Genomic DNA, 15,904 nt, shown 5'->3' with positions numbered 1-15,904 from the left:
CGATCAACCGGGATATCTCTTCTAGTGTAATACGGGGACAGTAAGGAGTTTGGTCCAAACTAGCTTGGCTCTCTTTGGTTACATAGTCAGGATCTGTATAAAGCTCCCTAAAATACTCTTTCCAGGCATGAATTGGAACCTGATTTGTTGGGGGTAGGGAGGTTTTCCCAATCCCCTGGTGATGTACCAAAAAAGGGATGTATTTTTTGTCTTGACTGCCGTAATTAGTCTATGCCAAGACTCCTTCAGAGCCGCACTTTTCTTTTCTTTTAGAAGGTTCTTATATTGTGCTTTCAGCTGCTTTAAGTAGTAAGTGTGATCCTCAAAGGGGGCACTTTTACTTTTCTTGTATTCCATATTATATATCCTTTTTAGTTGCACACAATCTCTATCGAACCATTTTTTGTTCTTTGAAACCGGCCTTTTGGAGTGAGCTAGTGATCTGTTACTGAGAACTGAATTCAAATTTAAAATTAAGGATTCAAACCCCTCTAGGTAAGATCCTCCACACTTATTTCTTAGTAGAGATGTATGTAGCTCTATGGTTTCAGGGGCTAACATCCATTTGGTAACTTCCTTAGCATTTTTCTCGTTCCATTTAATTTTTACCTGTATTTATAAAAGTATTTTGAGTCTCTAACCTGGGTAGGTAGGCTGTGCTGATGCAATGTGAGAGTAAGGAGTATTGTATTGTGATCGCTTTCCAGTCTACCTCCATTTTCTGTAAGAACTTCAGGAGGTCATATGATACTATCCAGTAATCAACTATGGATTTTCTTCCTGCTTCCCGATAAGTACATTCTGCTAGAAAGTCGCCCCATGGGGACCCGTTAAGGATACAGATAATGAAATGATAATGGATACAGCTAAATGATATATACATGTACTGGCAAACTAGTAAAAGAAATTTGGATATAAATTGCAAATTGCGATCTGGGAAAAAGACCTATAAATTCTATTAACCAATTTTTTATTCAGATAATAATAATAATAATTTAATTTGTTAGCCGCTCCCTCTCCACAAGGGACTCGGGGCGGCGTACAATAAAAACATACATAAATACATATAAACATACACATACACACATACACATACATATACATACACGGAGGAGGTAACAATTACATATATCACAATAATAATAATAAAATTAACCATTAAAAATACCCCAAATAAAATTACAAATTTAAAAGGACTGTCAGGAGGAGAGGATAAACTACGGTTGAGCCAGGCCAGATAATTGAAAAAGGTGGGTCTTGAGTTTTACACGGAAGGAGCGGAGATCGGAAGTAATCCTGATGTCAAGGGGGAGGTCATTCCACAGGGCTGGGCCCATCACAGAGAAGGCCCTGCTCCTGGGTGTCGCCCCCCGACACTGTTTAGCGGACGGCACCCGAAGAAGTCCCTCTCTGTGTGAGCGGATTGGTCGTAGGGATGTATGGGGCAGGATGCGATCCTGCAAGTAACTAGGTCCTGTGCCATGGAGCGCTTTGAAGATCGTAATCAAAACCTTGAAACGCACTCGGTAGACTACAGGAAGCCAGTGCAGCTCGCGCAGGAGAGGTGTTACATGGGAGTACCTAGTCCTCCCCATAATCACCCGCGCGGCCGCATTCTGGACCAACTGCAGTCTCCGAGTGCATCTCAAGGGAAGCCCCATGTAGAGAGCATTGCAGTAGTCCAGGCGAGACGTCACCAGCGCATGGGCGACTGTGCGTAAGGCATCTCGGTCCAATAAGGGGCGCAATTGGCGCACCAGGCGAACCTTGTGGAACGCCCCCCTTGCCACGGCTGTTACATGGTCATCCATGGACAGCCGGGCATCTAGGAGGACGCCCAAATTGCGCGCCCGCTCCATGGGGGCCAGCTGCTCGCCCCCGATGGCCAGAGATGGAAGTAACTGGTTGAACCGGGGAGCCGGAAGCCACAGCCACTCCGTCTTGGAGGGGTTGAGTTTGAGTCAGTTGTCACCCATCCAGACCCGTACGGCTTCCAAGCACCGGGACATCATTTCGACAGCCTCGTTGGGGTGGTTCGGGGTGGAAATGTATAGCTGAGTGTCATCAGCATACAGATGGTATCCCACCCCAAAGCCACGGATGATCTCACCCAGCGGTTTCATATATGTGTTGAACAGGAGTGGCGAGAGAACCGACCCCTGTGGCACCCCACAAGTGAGGGGGCTCAGGGTCGATCTCTGCTCCCCTGCCAACACACGTTGCGTCCGGCCGGAGAGGTAGGAGCCGAACCACCGTAAAACGGTGCCCCCAACTCCCAACCCCTCCAGCCGGTGCAACAGGATACCATGGTCGATGGTATCGAAAGCTGCCGAGTGATCTAATAGGACCAGGATAGAGGAACAACCCCTATCTCTGGCCCTCCAGAGATCATCAACCAATGCGACCAAGGCCGTCTCCGTGCTGTGCCCGGGTCGGAAGCCGGACTGGCGCGGGTCTAGATAATCATTCTCCTCCAGGTGACATGGAAACTGTTGGGCCACCACACTCTCTACAACCTTCGCTAAGAAGGGAAGGTTGGAGACCGGACGATAATTAGCTAGCTCCGTTGGGTCCAGGGAAGGCTTCTTGAGTAAGGGTCTCACAACCGCCTCTTTCAAGGCGGCCGGCAGAGACCCCTCGCCCAACGAAGCATTCACTAAGCCCAGGAGCCAGTCGCGTGTAACCTCCCAGGATGCCAGTACAAGCCAGGAGGGACACGGGTCCAATAAACATGTGGTAGGTCGCAGACGTCCACGTAACCTGTCCAAATCCTCGATGGCAACCGAGTCAAACTCCTCCCAGAATGGTCTCTCAAGACTCGCCTCTGGCGTCTCCACTGGACCACTGAAAGGGACCCATTCCCTCCGGATTTGAGTGACTTTATCCTGCAGATATTTCCCAAATTCCTCTGCCCTGCCCTGTAGGGGGGCTTCCCGCGGCCTCTGAAACAGAAGGGAGCGGGTCACCCGAAACAGGGCGGCAGGGCGATTATCTGCGGACGCAATAAGAGCGGCACAATGTTGACGTTTGGCCGCTCTTAATGCCACAAGGTACGTCCTAAGGTAGGTTCGTACCTGTGTTCGGTCAAATTCGGAGCGGGAGGATCTCCAACGACTCTCTAGGCCTCTCTTGTGGCGTTTCATCACCCTTAGCTCCTCGGTAAACCAAGGGGCCAGGGTGGTTCGTTGCCGCAGGAGAGGCCGCAAAGGCGCCACTCGGTCCAGGGCCCCGGCAGTCGCACTATACCATGCGGCTACCAGGTCCTCTACCCGGGGGCGGGTCAGGTCTACAGGAGGTGGCCCAAGCTCCGTCTGGAACTTATCTGGTTCCATCAGGCGCTTGGGGCGGAACTATCTAATGCCTTCCGGTTCCGCCTCCCCGCAGCGGGGGGTAGCACCAGGGAAGTCAAGTCGGAGGAGTGATCTGACCATGACAGGGGAGTGATAGTTAAATCCCCTATTCCCAGATCATTCATCCACTGGCCAGAGACAAAAACAAGGTCCAGCGTGTGGCCTCCTTCGTGTGTAGGGCCCTGAATTAATTGAGTCAGGTCCATGGCTGTCATGGAAGCCATGAACTCCCAAACTCCCTCAGACGCTTCTCCCATCGACGGCAGGTTGAAATCCCCCATCACTAAAAGTTTGGGGGTCTCAACCGCCACCGATGCGATCAGCTCGAGTTCGGGCAGGGCCGCTGATATATAGCGAGGAGCCAGGTATACTATCAGCAGGCCCAACTGCCTCCCTGGGCCCCATCTCACGACAAGGGACTCACACCCGGATGTCTGCGGCACAGTGAACTCTCTCGGCTCTAAGTCTTCTCGGATAATCACTGCTACCCCACCGCCCCTTCCCTGGGCCCGAGGCTGGTGAAATGCTCGATAACCTGGTGGGCACATTTCCATGAGGGGTAGACCTCCCTCGTGGCCCAACCAGGTCTCAGTTATTCCTGCGAGGTCCGGCTCCCCCTCCAGAATCAGATCATTGATGAGGGGGGCCTTGTTGACAATGGACCTCGCATTGCATAGCAACAGCCTCAGGCCCTGGGTCTGTAGATCCTGACCACCTAGTATGCGGGGGTTGGTACAAGCGACCGGGTATGACGAAAAACCACGGTCTCCCAACCGACTACGTGTTCTTAATCTGTCCTCACACCTGCCCCTCCCCACGACCGTTGGTATCAAAGAGCCCTGTATTGGAATGCTGTCTTCCCTCTCCTCCCCCACTCCGCTCCCTCCTCTCTCAACCACACCTATTCGCCTGGCTCTACCATCACTCCTGACCTGATCCATCTCCCCCCCCCCCAACCCTGGAACCCCTTAAAAATTTTTAAAAACATTTTACTAAAAAACCCCTAATCCCCCGCTTCCTCCACCTCTCTGGGTTAATAAACCCTTCATCGAGGTGGGCCCTAGCCAGGGCAGGGGGGCATGCCTGCGAGAGAGGGGACCCTCGCAGTCGTAAAAGGTCAGACCTTGAGTAAATTAAGATGTTGGTAACAGGCCATGGCTGTGGCTATGGCAGGGTTTCATCTGTAGCAGGTCCAAGGTGTAGATGGGAAAGCAGAGCACTTAAAAGGCAAGTGAGAGGGGAGAGGGAGCGAACATCCACAGTCAACAAACCACAATCCACAATCCAAATCACAATCAATCAAGCAAGGCCCAGAGGCTGTTCTTAGGGTATAGCCGGAAATCGCAGCTCAGCAGGGGGGGGGGGGGATAAACAAAGTGCCAAGGCCAGTTTCTCGGCCTGTTGATCTTCTGGAGGCCGCCCATGTCCTCCGGCGGCCCCCCTGGCTTTCTTCTTCGCTCCTGCGGCTCCTCTCCGACCCCCACCGGCCTCCCAATCAGGCAGCTCACCACGGTGAAAGAAATAGAAAAAAGGTATGGCGCCCGATGTTCCAGCGCCATCTCCGCCGCCGCCGCTGTCACCACCACCGGTCGGGCCCGAGCGTCGCCCCCATACGCCTAGATGTAGCTCCCACACCATTCTCCTCACCGTTCTCCTCACCGCTCTTCCGCTATTCCGCTATTCCGCCGCCCTGGCAGCCGCGCAGACCTCCTCACCATTACTCCGTTGCCGCGGCCCAGCCTCTGAGTGCATTCTCGCTTCCAAGTCACCGATGTGTCCTCCTTCTCCCGTCCTCCTGGCTGCCTGGCCCCCCCGGGGGGGGGCACGCTGTTCTCAACAAGAGCCAGGGTAGCCGCTCAGCAATTCCAGACCCCCAGAATGACAGGTGGGGGCCGAAAACACCCGCTATCCCTGCCAGGGAGCCCCATCATTCACGGAGCTCCGAGAAGGTCCGCCATTGCCCCCGGAAGCTCCTCCTCTTGTCATAAAGGTGTAATGTTTTTTGGGTTTGACGAGAGGAGGTTGAATGTAAATAGTAAATGATTTTTAGCCAACTATAATAACAACAAGGAAATGTCAATGGATATTGTTTAATAATATATATATATATGCTCTAGTTTTGGCAAAAGAAACTTGGATACAAACTCTAAACAGCGAGTTGAAAAAAAGGGAAAAAAAGGTTTAGAAACTTTATTAATTGACTTTTACTTAGAACATGTCACAAAGGTGTAATGTTATTGGAGGATTTTTTGAAGAAGCTAATGAACGCCATTATGTGGTTGTGTCTTTAAGTATGAATTATTTGAAGTAAAAGCACGTTCAAATAATTGTAGTCAAATGAGAATTGTAGTACATTGATAGTAAGATATACAAAGATTTTTGATTTAAAGTGTATAATCTAATATGAACTATAAGTGGAAGAAATGCACGAAAGTTATCTGTAACCAATCGACACGCTTTCTACAAGATGTAAGGAAGGATGATTCTTTTTTTTTGTATTTTTGTTTAATTAAAATAAAAAAAACTTTTCAAAAAAAACCCAAGATAACACTTTCACAGCCATTTGTGAAATGGCTTATCTAAGCAATGGCATCAAAAGCACACTAAAAGATGTTCTGTAATTTATTTTTCTCTATTTAGGATTGGGTTGTCACTGAATAATAGGCTATGAGAACCATGAACATATCAATCTTTCCTAAAAATGTATTTCTAGTTTATAAATAAAGCAACAGAACAGAGAGAAAAGTCTTTCTGGGATTCATGCCATTTCAAGTTCTACATGTCATAGGAGTCATAGGAAGGGGAGATGGGAAGAATGTTAGTTGGCTTTACCCTCCTCTGGATTGGTTCATTGGTTCTTGATGTCAACGTTCCAACTGACAACCCAACCAAAGCAAGCACGGCTGAGATGATCCAATCTCTTTCTGCAAAAACTTTATTGAGTACATCATACCGGTACAGATGAGGGCAAAACGGAGATGGGTTGCCAATTTTTTTACTACCGGTTCAAGCACGCTCACGCAACACTTCTGCACATGCGCAGAAGCATCTGGGTGGGTGGATGGAGCCTCCTGCCGCCGCTACTACCGGTTTGGGTGTTCGCTATTTGCTGCAAGGACGTGTCAGAGTTTGCAGCAACAATCACATTTAGAAAGCACACACAAGTAACTGATTCAGCAGGATTCAATAACTACTCTTTATATATACCATATTTTTCGGACTATAAGACGCTCCTTTTCCGCCCCAAAAGGAGGGTGAAAATCTGGGTGCATCTTATACAATGAATACAGCATTTGTGGCCTACCGAAACCCCACCCCCTTTGCAAAAATGGACATGCAGAGGGTTTGGGAAATTTGCAAAGTGCTCCTGAGGGGTTTGGGAGGGCAGAAATGAGCAAAAAATGGCCCGTTTTTGCTCATTTTTGCCCCCTCCCAGCCTCCAGGAGCACTCTACAAACCTCCCAGAGCCTCTGCATGCCCTTTTTTTTGTGCAAAAAAACAGACCGTTTTTGCAAAAAGCAGGCCGTTTTTTGCTTGTTTTTGCTAGCCAGATGAATACCATGGATGCTGGTAGGCAGCGGCAGAATGTTTTTTTTCTTATTTTCCTCCCCAAAAACTAAGGTGCGTCTTATACTCCGGTGCATCTTATAGTCCGAAAATTATGGTAAGTTCTATCTCCCCTTTCCCTCCCCCCATAGTTGGTTGGCAAGCTGAGAAGCAATAGTAGTTGCAACCGCAAAAGCGCCTTTTGAAGCTTGACACTTGATACCTTGGATGGATCTCTCCTGGAAGGAAGGGAATCTGCTCTACTCCTCCTTTTCTGGAGTCTATTCTATTTCCGAAGAGTCTACATGTAACTTCATTCTGTGACCATGTATCATTCTAAAACGAGAGCGAAATATAGGTGAATATCTAGACTCTCTGTTGCACATGTTTACCATATGACACATGAGATGATGTGGCATGGAAACTTATATGTTCTCTTGCCACAATTCAATCCAATAGGAAGGGGACCATTAAAAGCATTGAACTTTCTTTTCCCTGTGGCACATAAAAAGCAGGCTAAAGCAAAAGAATTCACTTTGAAAATGTAACTGAGATTTTTTTAAAAATAAGATCTTTGATTGGGGGGAAAAAAAGAACTCCGTGTCAGATAAGTCTCCATGAAAACAGTCTTCCACAAGTCCACCTCCTCTGAGAAGTCCTTTTTCTGGCTTTATTCAGTTCAGAAAACAGACTCGCTAAGAAAAGCTTACCAAAAACTATGTCTTCCTGATGCAGCATAAGCCACCGAATGCCCTAATATTCTGCCTTAGAGGAAAGGAAATACCAATTTGTCATTGGGCTAATGCACCTCACAGCCAAATTGTTCCTCGTGCAATTGGAAGCCTTTCGCTCCAGTGAGTATGTGCGGCAGTCGTATATGCTGCACGCACACACTCCTTTTCAGGATTGGTTCGGCTGGCTTCTATCCAACAGGGTATCTACATCACAGATGCAGGTACTACTCATACATCCCAAATGCTGACACAAATCAGTGTACGGTTATCTTGGACAGGTTCGTGCAACGCTGCGGCCCTGTTGGGCCACTTTAACATCTAATCCACACACTGCCCCCAAAATCCGAGATGATCATCCCTTAGTTCTTTAGGCTGACACATACCAGCAGTTTTTTTCTCTCTCCTGTGATCAAGACTGACATCTCAGGTTTTGAAAACTAAATCTCATTTTCTCAATACAGGATTGTGAATTCAGAAAGTGTCTTAAAGCATCTTTTTCTCAGCAACCACTGACCTCCCATGGCCAAAAGGTGGCACTGCATTATCTTTAAGTCAAATTATTGGCCTTTGGCAATAATTACAGTACAATGTAAAATGCCTGCAATCAACAAACCTAGGTTAAATTGTTAACGCAGTTGGTGTTTTTATCCCCATTCCCTATGGACAATTCTAGAAAGAGTCATCTTTCTCCCATAGCAATAAATAGGTTCTGCCTGAGTGCAGTCCAACTGAGCAGAACATTTGCAATAATAACAAACACAGAGATTACCTTTATCTTTTTTACTTTGCCGGAGGTATTGAAAACAGCTGATTTTTTCCTGAGTCATACTGAAGTCTGTTCTTAGTCCAGCATCATCAATCATGACTAGCAGCAATTTCGAGGGAGCCAGTGAGGTTAAGGCATTTTCCCATCCTGCTATCTGAGATCAGAACTGGCATAAAGTTGAACATATAGTAGGAATGGGTATTGAGTTGTGGAGTGTTTTTTTTAAGGTAACTCTTGTTCGTTAATTTTAAGGCAATAATTAGGTGAAGCAGTGTTATGCCAAACTCAGCATTATTTGGATCCCTTCCCTTTAAAATCACGGCAATGGGATAGGTTAGTAATAAAGCATGAGTTTACATTTTTTGTAATAATATGCAAGGGAGAAAAATCAGTCCCTCACAAGCTGTTTCTGGTTTTTTTTAAAGATCTCTTAATTTGATGGAGAAAATCTGAATAAAAGCTGGTCTTTCGTATATTTTAGAAAATAGTTTTATTGGTGAAATATAACAACTACAACAGGAACAAAATGCAATGATGACAAAATAAAAATCCTACATGCACCATCATGATTAAAATAAAGAGAAAAGAAAACTAATACTATAGAAATCAGGTAGTATCGATTTGTATCAATACTGGATTCTTTAACAATATCCAGTATGGATCAGATTGTTACTTTTTACGGTAGCTACCAGCATTAATGGGAGCAGGAAGGAAAACTGACAGAAAATCTAGGTCTCCTTTGCACGCACGCCCAATCTGAATTGCAATATTGCCCAATTGTTTGATAGGACATGTGGGCATAATGTTCTGACCCGGGCCTTCGCAGAAGCAAGAAACAGACTCCTCGCAAAGAAAAACTCCTCTTTAATTACGCCTTGGGATTTGACTGCATTCACCAACAGAAAGTCCAGGCAAGAGTCCTGCAAAGAGTTAACTGAAGCAATAGTGCTTATCAGCTTGTTAAGATAAATGCAAGACTGTGAGCTCCCAGCTGGAAGGCTGCAAATTAAGTCAAAGAAATAGACAAACCTCAGTTCCGGCAAGGCAGTCTTTGTCCCATGAAACATACAAGGAGCAAACTTTCTAGAAATGCGGATGTCTGCTACTACCACTCCTCCCTTTTCCTCCTATTTATTCCCCAGCCAGGGAGGGGCCATTCTGCATCCATGTTTGTTTTGCTTCCCGAGCTGACTCATTGTCCTCCATTGTTCACCTCTCCTATGTGCTCTGCACATCCGCGCATCTGGAACAGGCCCTAGCTGTTCTTCATTTCTGACTTCAAAAGCAGCTGCCTCTCCGGTGACTGGGAAATGCTGGACAGCCCTGGGTTTATCTCTGTGTCTGATGCTGAGCATCCATCAAAGCCTTCCCAGACTCCAGAACTGGCCCAAGTTCTTTCCCAACCTCCTCATCATTCGAGTCTGCTGCCAGCTCTACTGGCAGGTGGTGGGCCACAACACATAGTTGAAAACAATAGTGCACACATATTGTTAATAGAGGAGGTTCATCCTTTCGGAAAGCTGCCTCCATATCTGGAAGTGCGACAGGGCACTCATGTAATAGTAGTGAGGGAACTGTTCTTCTCTGCTGTCCATTTTTTATGGATAATCTGGTTTCATACAGTAACAACAGTCTGAAGCCTTAAACATATACAGTAGCCCTGTTGTTTGGCTGCTGATCCTTCCCTAGTACCCTAGACTATGGGTGTCAAACTCACGGCGTCATGTGACATATTGTGACTTTTTCCCTTCGCTAAACTGGGTATGGGCGTGACCAGCGGGTGGCGCATCTGGACCACAGTCCGTGAGTTTGACAGTCCTGCCCTAGACCATCCCTCTGCGGACTTGGGATGTTACGCATACTTCTACTGAAAGTAATATAGAACTATAGCAGGACTGACTTCCACATGACTTTGCACAAACTTCTTAAGTAGGATTGATTCAGACCTGCAGCTAACTTTATAGGATAATAATTATTCATTAATCAAATTATGCCTATAAATATATGAATTAGCTCCATACAACTTTCATTTGATATTTTTTTCAATGGCTCTAAATTGTGGTGTTATTTGTTCCACACTGGTCAATAACAGGTTGATTTGTCCTTTTAAAAAGTCAATTTATAATCAATATTCTTGAAATTAACCTGATAGAAAAGACATTACAGTGAGCATTAACTAAAGCAGTATAAACCTGGGACTATGGTACAATGCATTTCCTAGACCCTACTAAGCATACACATATCACATGGCTTGTCTATGAGATTATTTAAAGACAGCATTGTTTCAGATAAATGCTCCCTTGCCACTGCCACCCACATAGCAAGACACCTGCCCTACCTGTCATGTATATGATCCATCTGGCACACTATATTGAAAAGCAAAGCAGATAGTCCTTGCAACACAGTCAAGAAAAAAACTCTTGGTTTTTCTTGAGCTGACACCATGCTTATCTTCTAGTGGAAAGAAAGCAATAGGAAAAAAAATAACATGTCCAGATGATTAAGCAGAAAGGTGCAACACAGCATTCATTATGAGATAAAAAATAGAAAATCCATCCTACACACCTACTTCAGATCATACATCCAAGTTATCTGCACACTTTCAAGATAATCAGCTTGCTTCTTTATAAGTAGCAAAATTATTGTCTGCCTGTTAACGGTCTCCCAAGCCCTCATACATTTTCATGAAATGTTTACAAAAAAGGAGAAATGGTATTTGGAGGCATCATTCAGTATTATATTCAGTAATTACAACCTGCTATTGTAGAATTAGTAATCAATTGCTTTGGAAGATGCAGGCAGTTCTAAAAGAAATGTAGGTCAAACTTGCTCACACAGGGACTAAACTATATTCTGTTAGGCACATAAATTAGGCACTCAGAACTTGCAAATAATAGGGAGTGTGGAACCTGGAACTTTACCCTGAATATTATTTTCAATATTTTCCAGCTGTGAGAATCAGTATCCAATATAACAGAGTCATAGAGGGAAAATAATAAGAAAATGTATTCTATCCAGTGAACCAGATACTTCATAATTTTACTGAGGTAGAAATTTGCTGCTATTCCATTAGCTTTTGGATAATATTGACACATATCTTAACACCTGTGCAATGCACATAAAAAAGAAGCAGTGCCTGGCTGCATCTTGATTTTTTCAAAATGCAGATACCCTCTTCCAAGCATACGGATGAATGATTGTAGCATTGAAAAAACAAATGTAAAGAATTAAACTAAATAAAAATTTATATCTTTATAATCTGATCCAAATGCCCTTTGGAATTCAATAAACCCTATTAGGCATTTGGGGTGGACTAGTAGAACAGGACTCCCTCTCTGCAGAGATCTGTTACAGGGACCTGCGGTCAGGGGAGGCAGGGGAGGCAGAGCCTCACCGCTCTCATCATGAAAAGAAAAAAAGGGGGAAAGGGAAAAGGCGCTGAGGAGCCTCGGGGAATGGGACCACGTGTGCAGGAGGGAGGTGCAGGAGGCTCCTCTAGCCTCAGCCTCTGTCCTGCACACGTGGTCCCATTCCCCGCCTTCTGTCAGGTTCTGACGCCAGAGCTCATGGTTCCAGGGCAAATGTGCATGCTGAAAGAGACAGAGAGAAAAAGCAGATGTATTTTTTTTACAATTATTATTTTGTGATACGATATTAAACGTAGTGCTTAGAAAACCATAGCTGATTCCAAGAAAACTAAGGGGGATCAGATTAGATTAATCTTAGGTTAGGATGGGGACCCAGGAAATCCTAGGCAGGGAATGGGACCACATGTGCAGGAGGGAGGCTGAGGCAGCCTCAGCCTCCTGCACACGTGGTCCCATTCCTCGCCTTCCTGATGATGTCACCAGCCTCACCAGCCATAAACCTCACCGCACGTCACTGGATCTGTAGTACCAATGAACTCCACAGAAATAAGAGATTGTGCCATACATTTGTAAACCTGGTGGTTTCTACTCCCCTGCAGAAATTTCTCCTATTGTTGTGTTTTAAATTTCATATCGCAAACAAAGAATGAAGACACGTTAGAGAAACACTGAATAGCATTCCTTCATTTGGCTGCTATGTTTCAACCCATCTACCTTCTTGTATCTGTCTAAATCAAAGGATGAATTACAAGTAAATGAAAATAAAGATTTTGTGCTATTGTCATCCAAGTATTTTACTTTGCTGATACTTTTACAGTTGGCTGCTTGTCCTAACATTTGTGATTTACTCCAGCTTCAATTCATACTCACCAACTTTAGAATTCACATTGGATAGTTTTCTCATTAGAGAACATTCTGGGCAGAAATGTGATCAGAATTTACATAGGGTTTTTATTCTTTTGGCTCATGAAAATACATCTCAAATTCTGGACATGTAGCAGTTTAGATGATACGTAGCGTTTTTTGCTGTATCAGAACTGTCCTTCTGCCCTTGCCCTTTAATCTTCAATGATAATCAAGAAAAGATTATTAGTAAATGCTATCCTCTTTATATTTCATTAAACAGCTCCCAAGCGTTACAGTGATATTAACTCTTGCTTCCTCTACGCAGCACTTCTACACTATCAAAATATAATTCATAACTAAATTGATGATGATGATGATTCTATTTCGTCAGTCTACATATGCAAGCGCAGGGATAATGTATTTGCAACCTGGTGCTCTTCAGATAGCTTGAAGTAAAATTTCTATCAGCTCCAATATGGCCATTAGTAAGAGATTAAGGAGAGCAATGATTATCTATTCTTGCAAAAATGTTTAAACTGATATTATATGCACATATTACAAATCAGTACCAAATAGATTGTTTAATTCAATATGTTTAAGCTCTCCTTAGTTGCTGAGATGCAATCAAGACTATGCTTTCGATAGTCCCAGCATATATTGTATTTATCACATTTAAAAACTGTCCATCTCCCTCACAGGAAAAAATAGACATTAGAGGTTGAGGGTCATGATTATATATTTCAACTCTAATTTAAAAATAGTACTGTTTCCTATCCTAAAATCTTGAAATAGCCCTCTTTTCTTTCATTCCACCTTTCCCAGCATTATAGACCATCAAGAGAGCTAGGTATCCAGAATATGATGATTTGAACCTGGCCATATCAAGTGAGAATTCTGAAATGATTTGTTCTATGATTCACTTGTTTGCTTCCTTGGCTATCCGTGGAATGCTCAGGAGTCTTCTGTAATACTAAAATGATAAATTATCTATCTATTCTGCTTATTTACATCCAACTTTCTCTTCCGTAAAGTAACAGGGGAAAACATTGCCTACATAATTTTGATCTTTATAGGCAGACACATCAGAACATTTAAGTATCTTTTTCAAAACTTCATTGCTACACCATCAAGTGCTAGTCTATGGTATATCCCTTGACTTTTTGTTCCTTTATTGTTAATCCTAAAGGCAGAGCTGTTCAACATAATTTTACTGTGAATTCTCAGTCTTCTTTATACTTAATCTTAGATCCCTTTTCAATGTACTCCTTGACTTTCATTACTAAGATTGGAAATCATTCATATTTTCAGCTATCAGGGTAGTATCATCAGTACAGCTTAGCTTATTGATGTTTCTTCCTCTAGTTTTAAAAATGATGGTCATCCTTTTCCAATTCCTCAATATACATTTAACATATAACATATAAGTGGAATAAATCAGAAGAAATTATAACTGTGGTTTAACAAACCATAGATAAACAAGCCATGGCTTAGACTGAAGTGTCTATTTAGTTTAAGTATTCTCTGCAGGTGCTTTTTCTCCTGTCTTTTGTTTTTTACTAATCACATTGTTCGTTCTACAGTATGACAGCCTTTTAATTATTTGAAAACTGCTAGCCACATTTAATCCAAAGTATTATTAAATGAACCTGAAAAAATTGAAAGCAACAGAAAATAGAAAAATCAAGACAAGAATACAAGACAAAATGGCTTAGAGTCTCAATGATATTATGACCATAAAAATATAGGTAGTTCACAGTTGCTGAGTTCGTTGCTCAGATCAGTTCAATTCAGGCTACAAAGAGATGGAGCAAATGAATATCAAATATCAACACTATAGACATTATGTCATGTAAACCCAAAATCCAGAGCTGAATAGCTGAATAAACTATGATTAAATTACCCACAAGTATGCCTTTGTAGTTTCTCTTGTATCATATTCAAACTCATGTTTGCTTTTCATAAATGTATAATCCCTGCAAATAAAATTCTTAATATAAATTTCATTGGTAATAGCAAAAGTTATAAACCTTGCATAATGGTTTCATCATCAATGATTTTCATTTTTTGTTTGGCTATTGTCCTTGTTTTGGAATTTCTCCTTTTTTTCCCACTGTCATTTTTTACCACTGAATGACTGCTTCTTAGAGTGGACTGACAGGTTTTTGAAGACACTGATTTTAGAGCATACTCAGAGAATAAGTTATACTGGCACTGTAATTATACCCTTTTTTGCTAGTTTTGTGTCTCATACTGCCTCATCGTTTTGTAAAATAAAAACAAAACTGTTTTTAACTTCTTCAGAAAAGAAAGTGAAGTATAGTGTGAATTGAATCTTAAGAAATGAGTACAAGAGGGAATTGAACTATATCTTGGAGGTTCCAAGGGAATATCATAGGCAACCTTTCTGTTATGCCAAGCTTTTCCCAAACTTCCTTGAGAGCTGCTACCTTGACCCTGTCAGTCAGAGAATCAATGCAACTTAAAGGTTTTGCTACTGCAGAACTGTTTCCAATTTGGAAAAAAAATAAACACCTCAACCTGCGATGACAGATGAAAGGAAGCGTCCATTTTACAATTCAAGAGACTCATTTTCTTATTTCAGCTGTTCTGATTTAATTTCACCATCCAAAATGCATTACTTTTACAGCATTTGGTTTACGCAAGAGATCCAGCTTGCTGCTATGGTCTAATTGAGATCAACCCTGGATTCAGGAATTGAGGAAGACTTAAATCACCTTCCATTCTGTCCCGCACAAAGGATCTTGACAATAAAGGCAGCTTTACAGAAGCTGGAACAGGTAAGGAAGTTAGGAGAAAATATTCCTGCAAACGGATATGTTGGCCTTAGTGTGTTTTGTGAGATCAAGATAAACTGTTCCATTTTGAACTCCTCCAAGGAAAGGGAATTATTCTGGTAAAATAATACGAATAATAATGGTGATGATGGTGATTTAGTTTCGGCTTTTACTTGGGAAGCCATGAAGGGAGCCCTGGGTGGGCTGATAGCAGAGGCTGCTCAGCAGATAAGTTAACCAGAAGCCGTTTCTGCTCCTCGCAGATTTGAGGGCAGTGGCTTGCACAAGCCTTAGATGGGGCTGTCAGTCAATCACAACGAAAGGGGGAAAGAAGGCAAGAGTGGTAGAAGCCAACGGTCGTTGGAGAAATGCCTCGAACGCGCAGCAGCCTCAACCCCTCGCTGCCCTTTCCTAAAGCGGGATGGGGGGAAGGGAGCGGCTGCAGCAGAGTACGCAGGCGTCAAAAACTCAGTTAACCTTGCGTGGAGCGAGCCAGACG

This window comes from Natrix helvetica, assembly GCF_964273705.1.
Source record: "Natrix helvetica genome assembly, chromosome: 6".
Lineage (NCBI taxonomy): Eukaryota > Metazoa > Chordata > Lepidosauria > Squamata > Natricidae > Natrix > Natrix helvetica.
The sequence above is the reverse complement of the archived record's forward strand: the minus strand, read 5'-3'. Positions refer to the sequence as shown.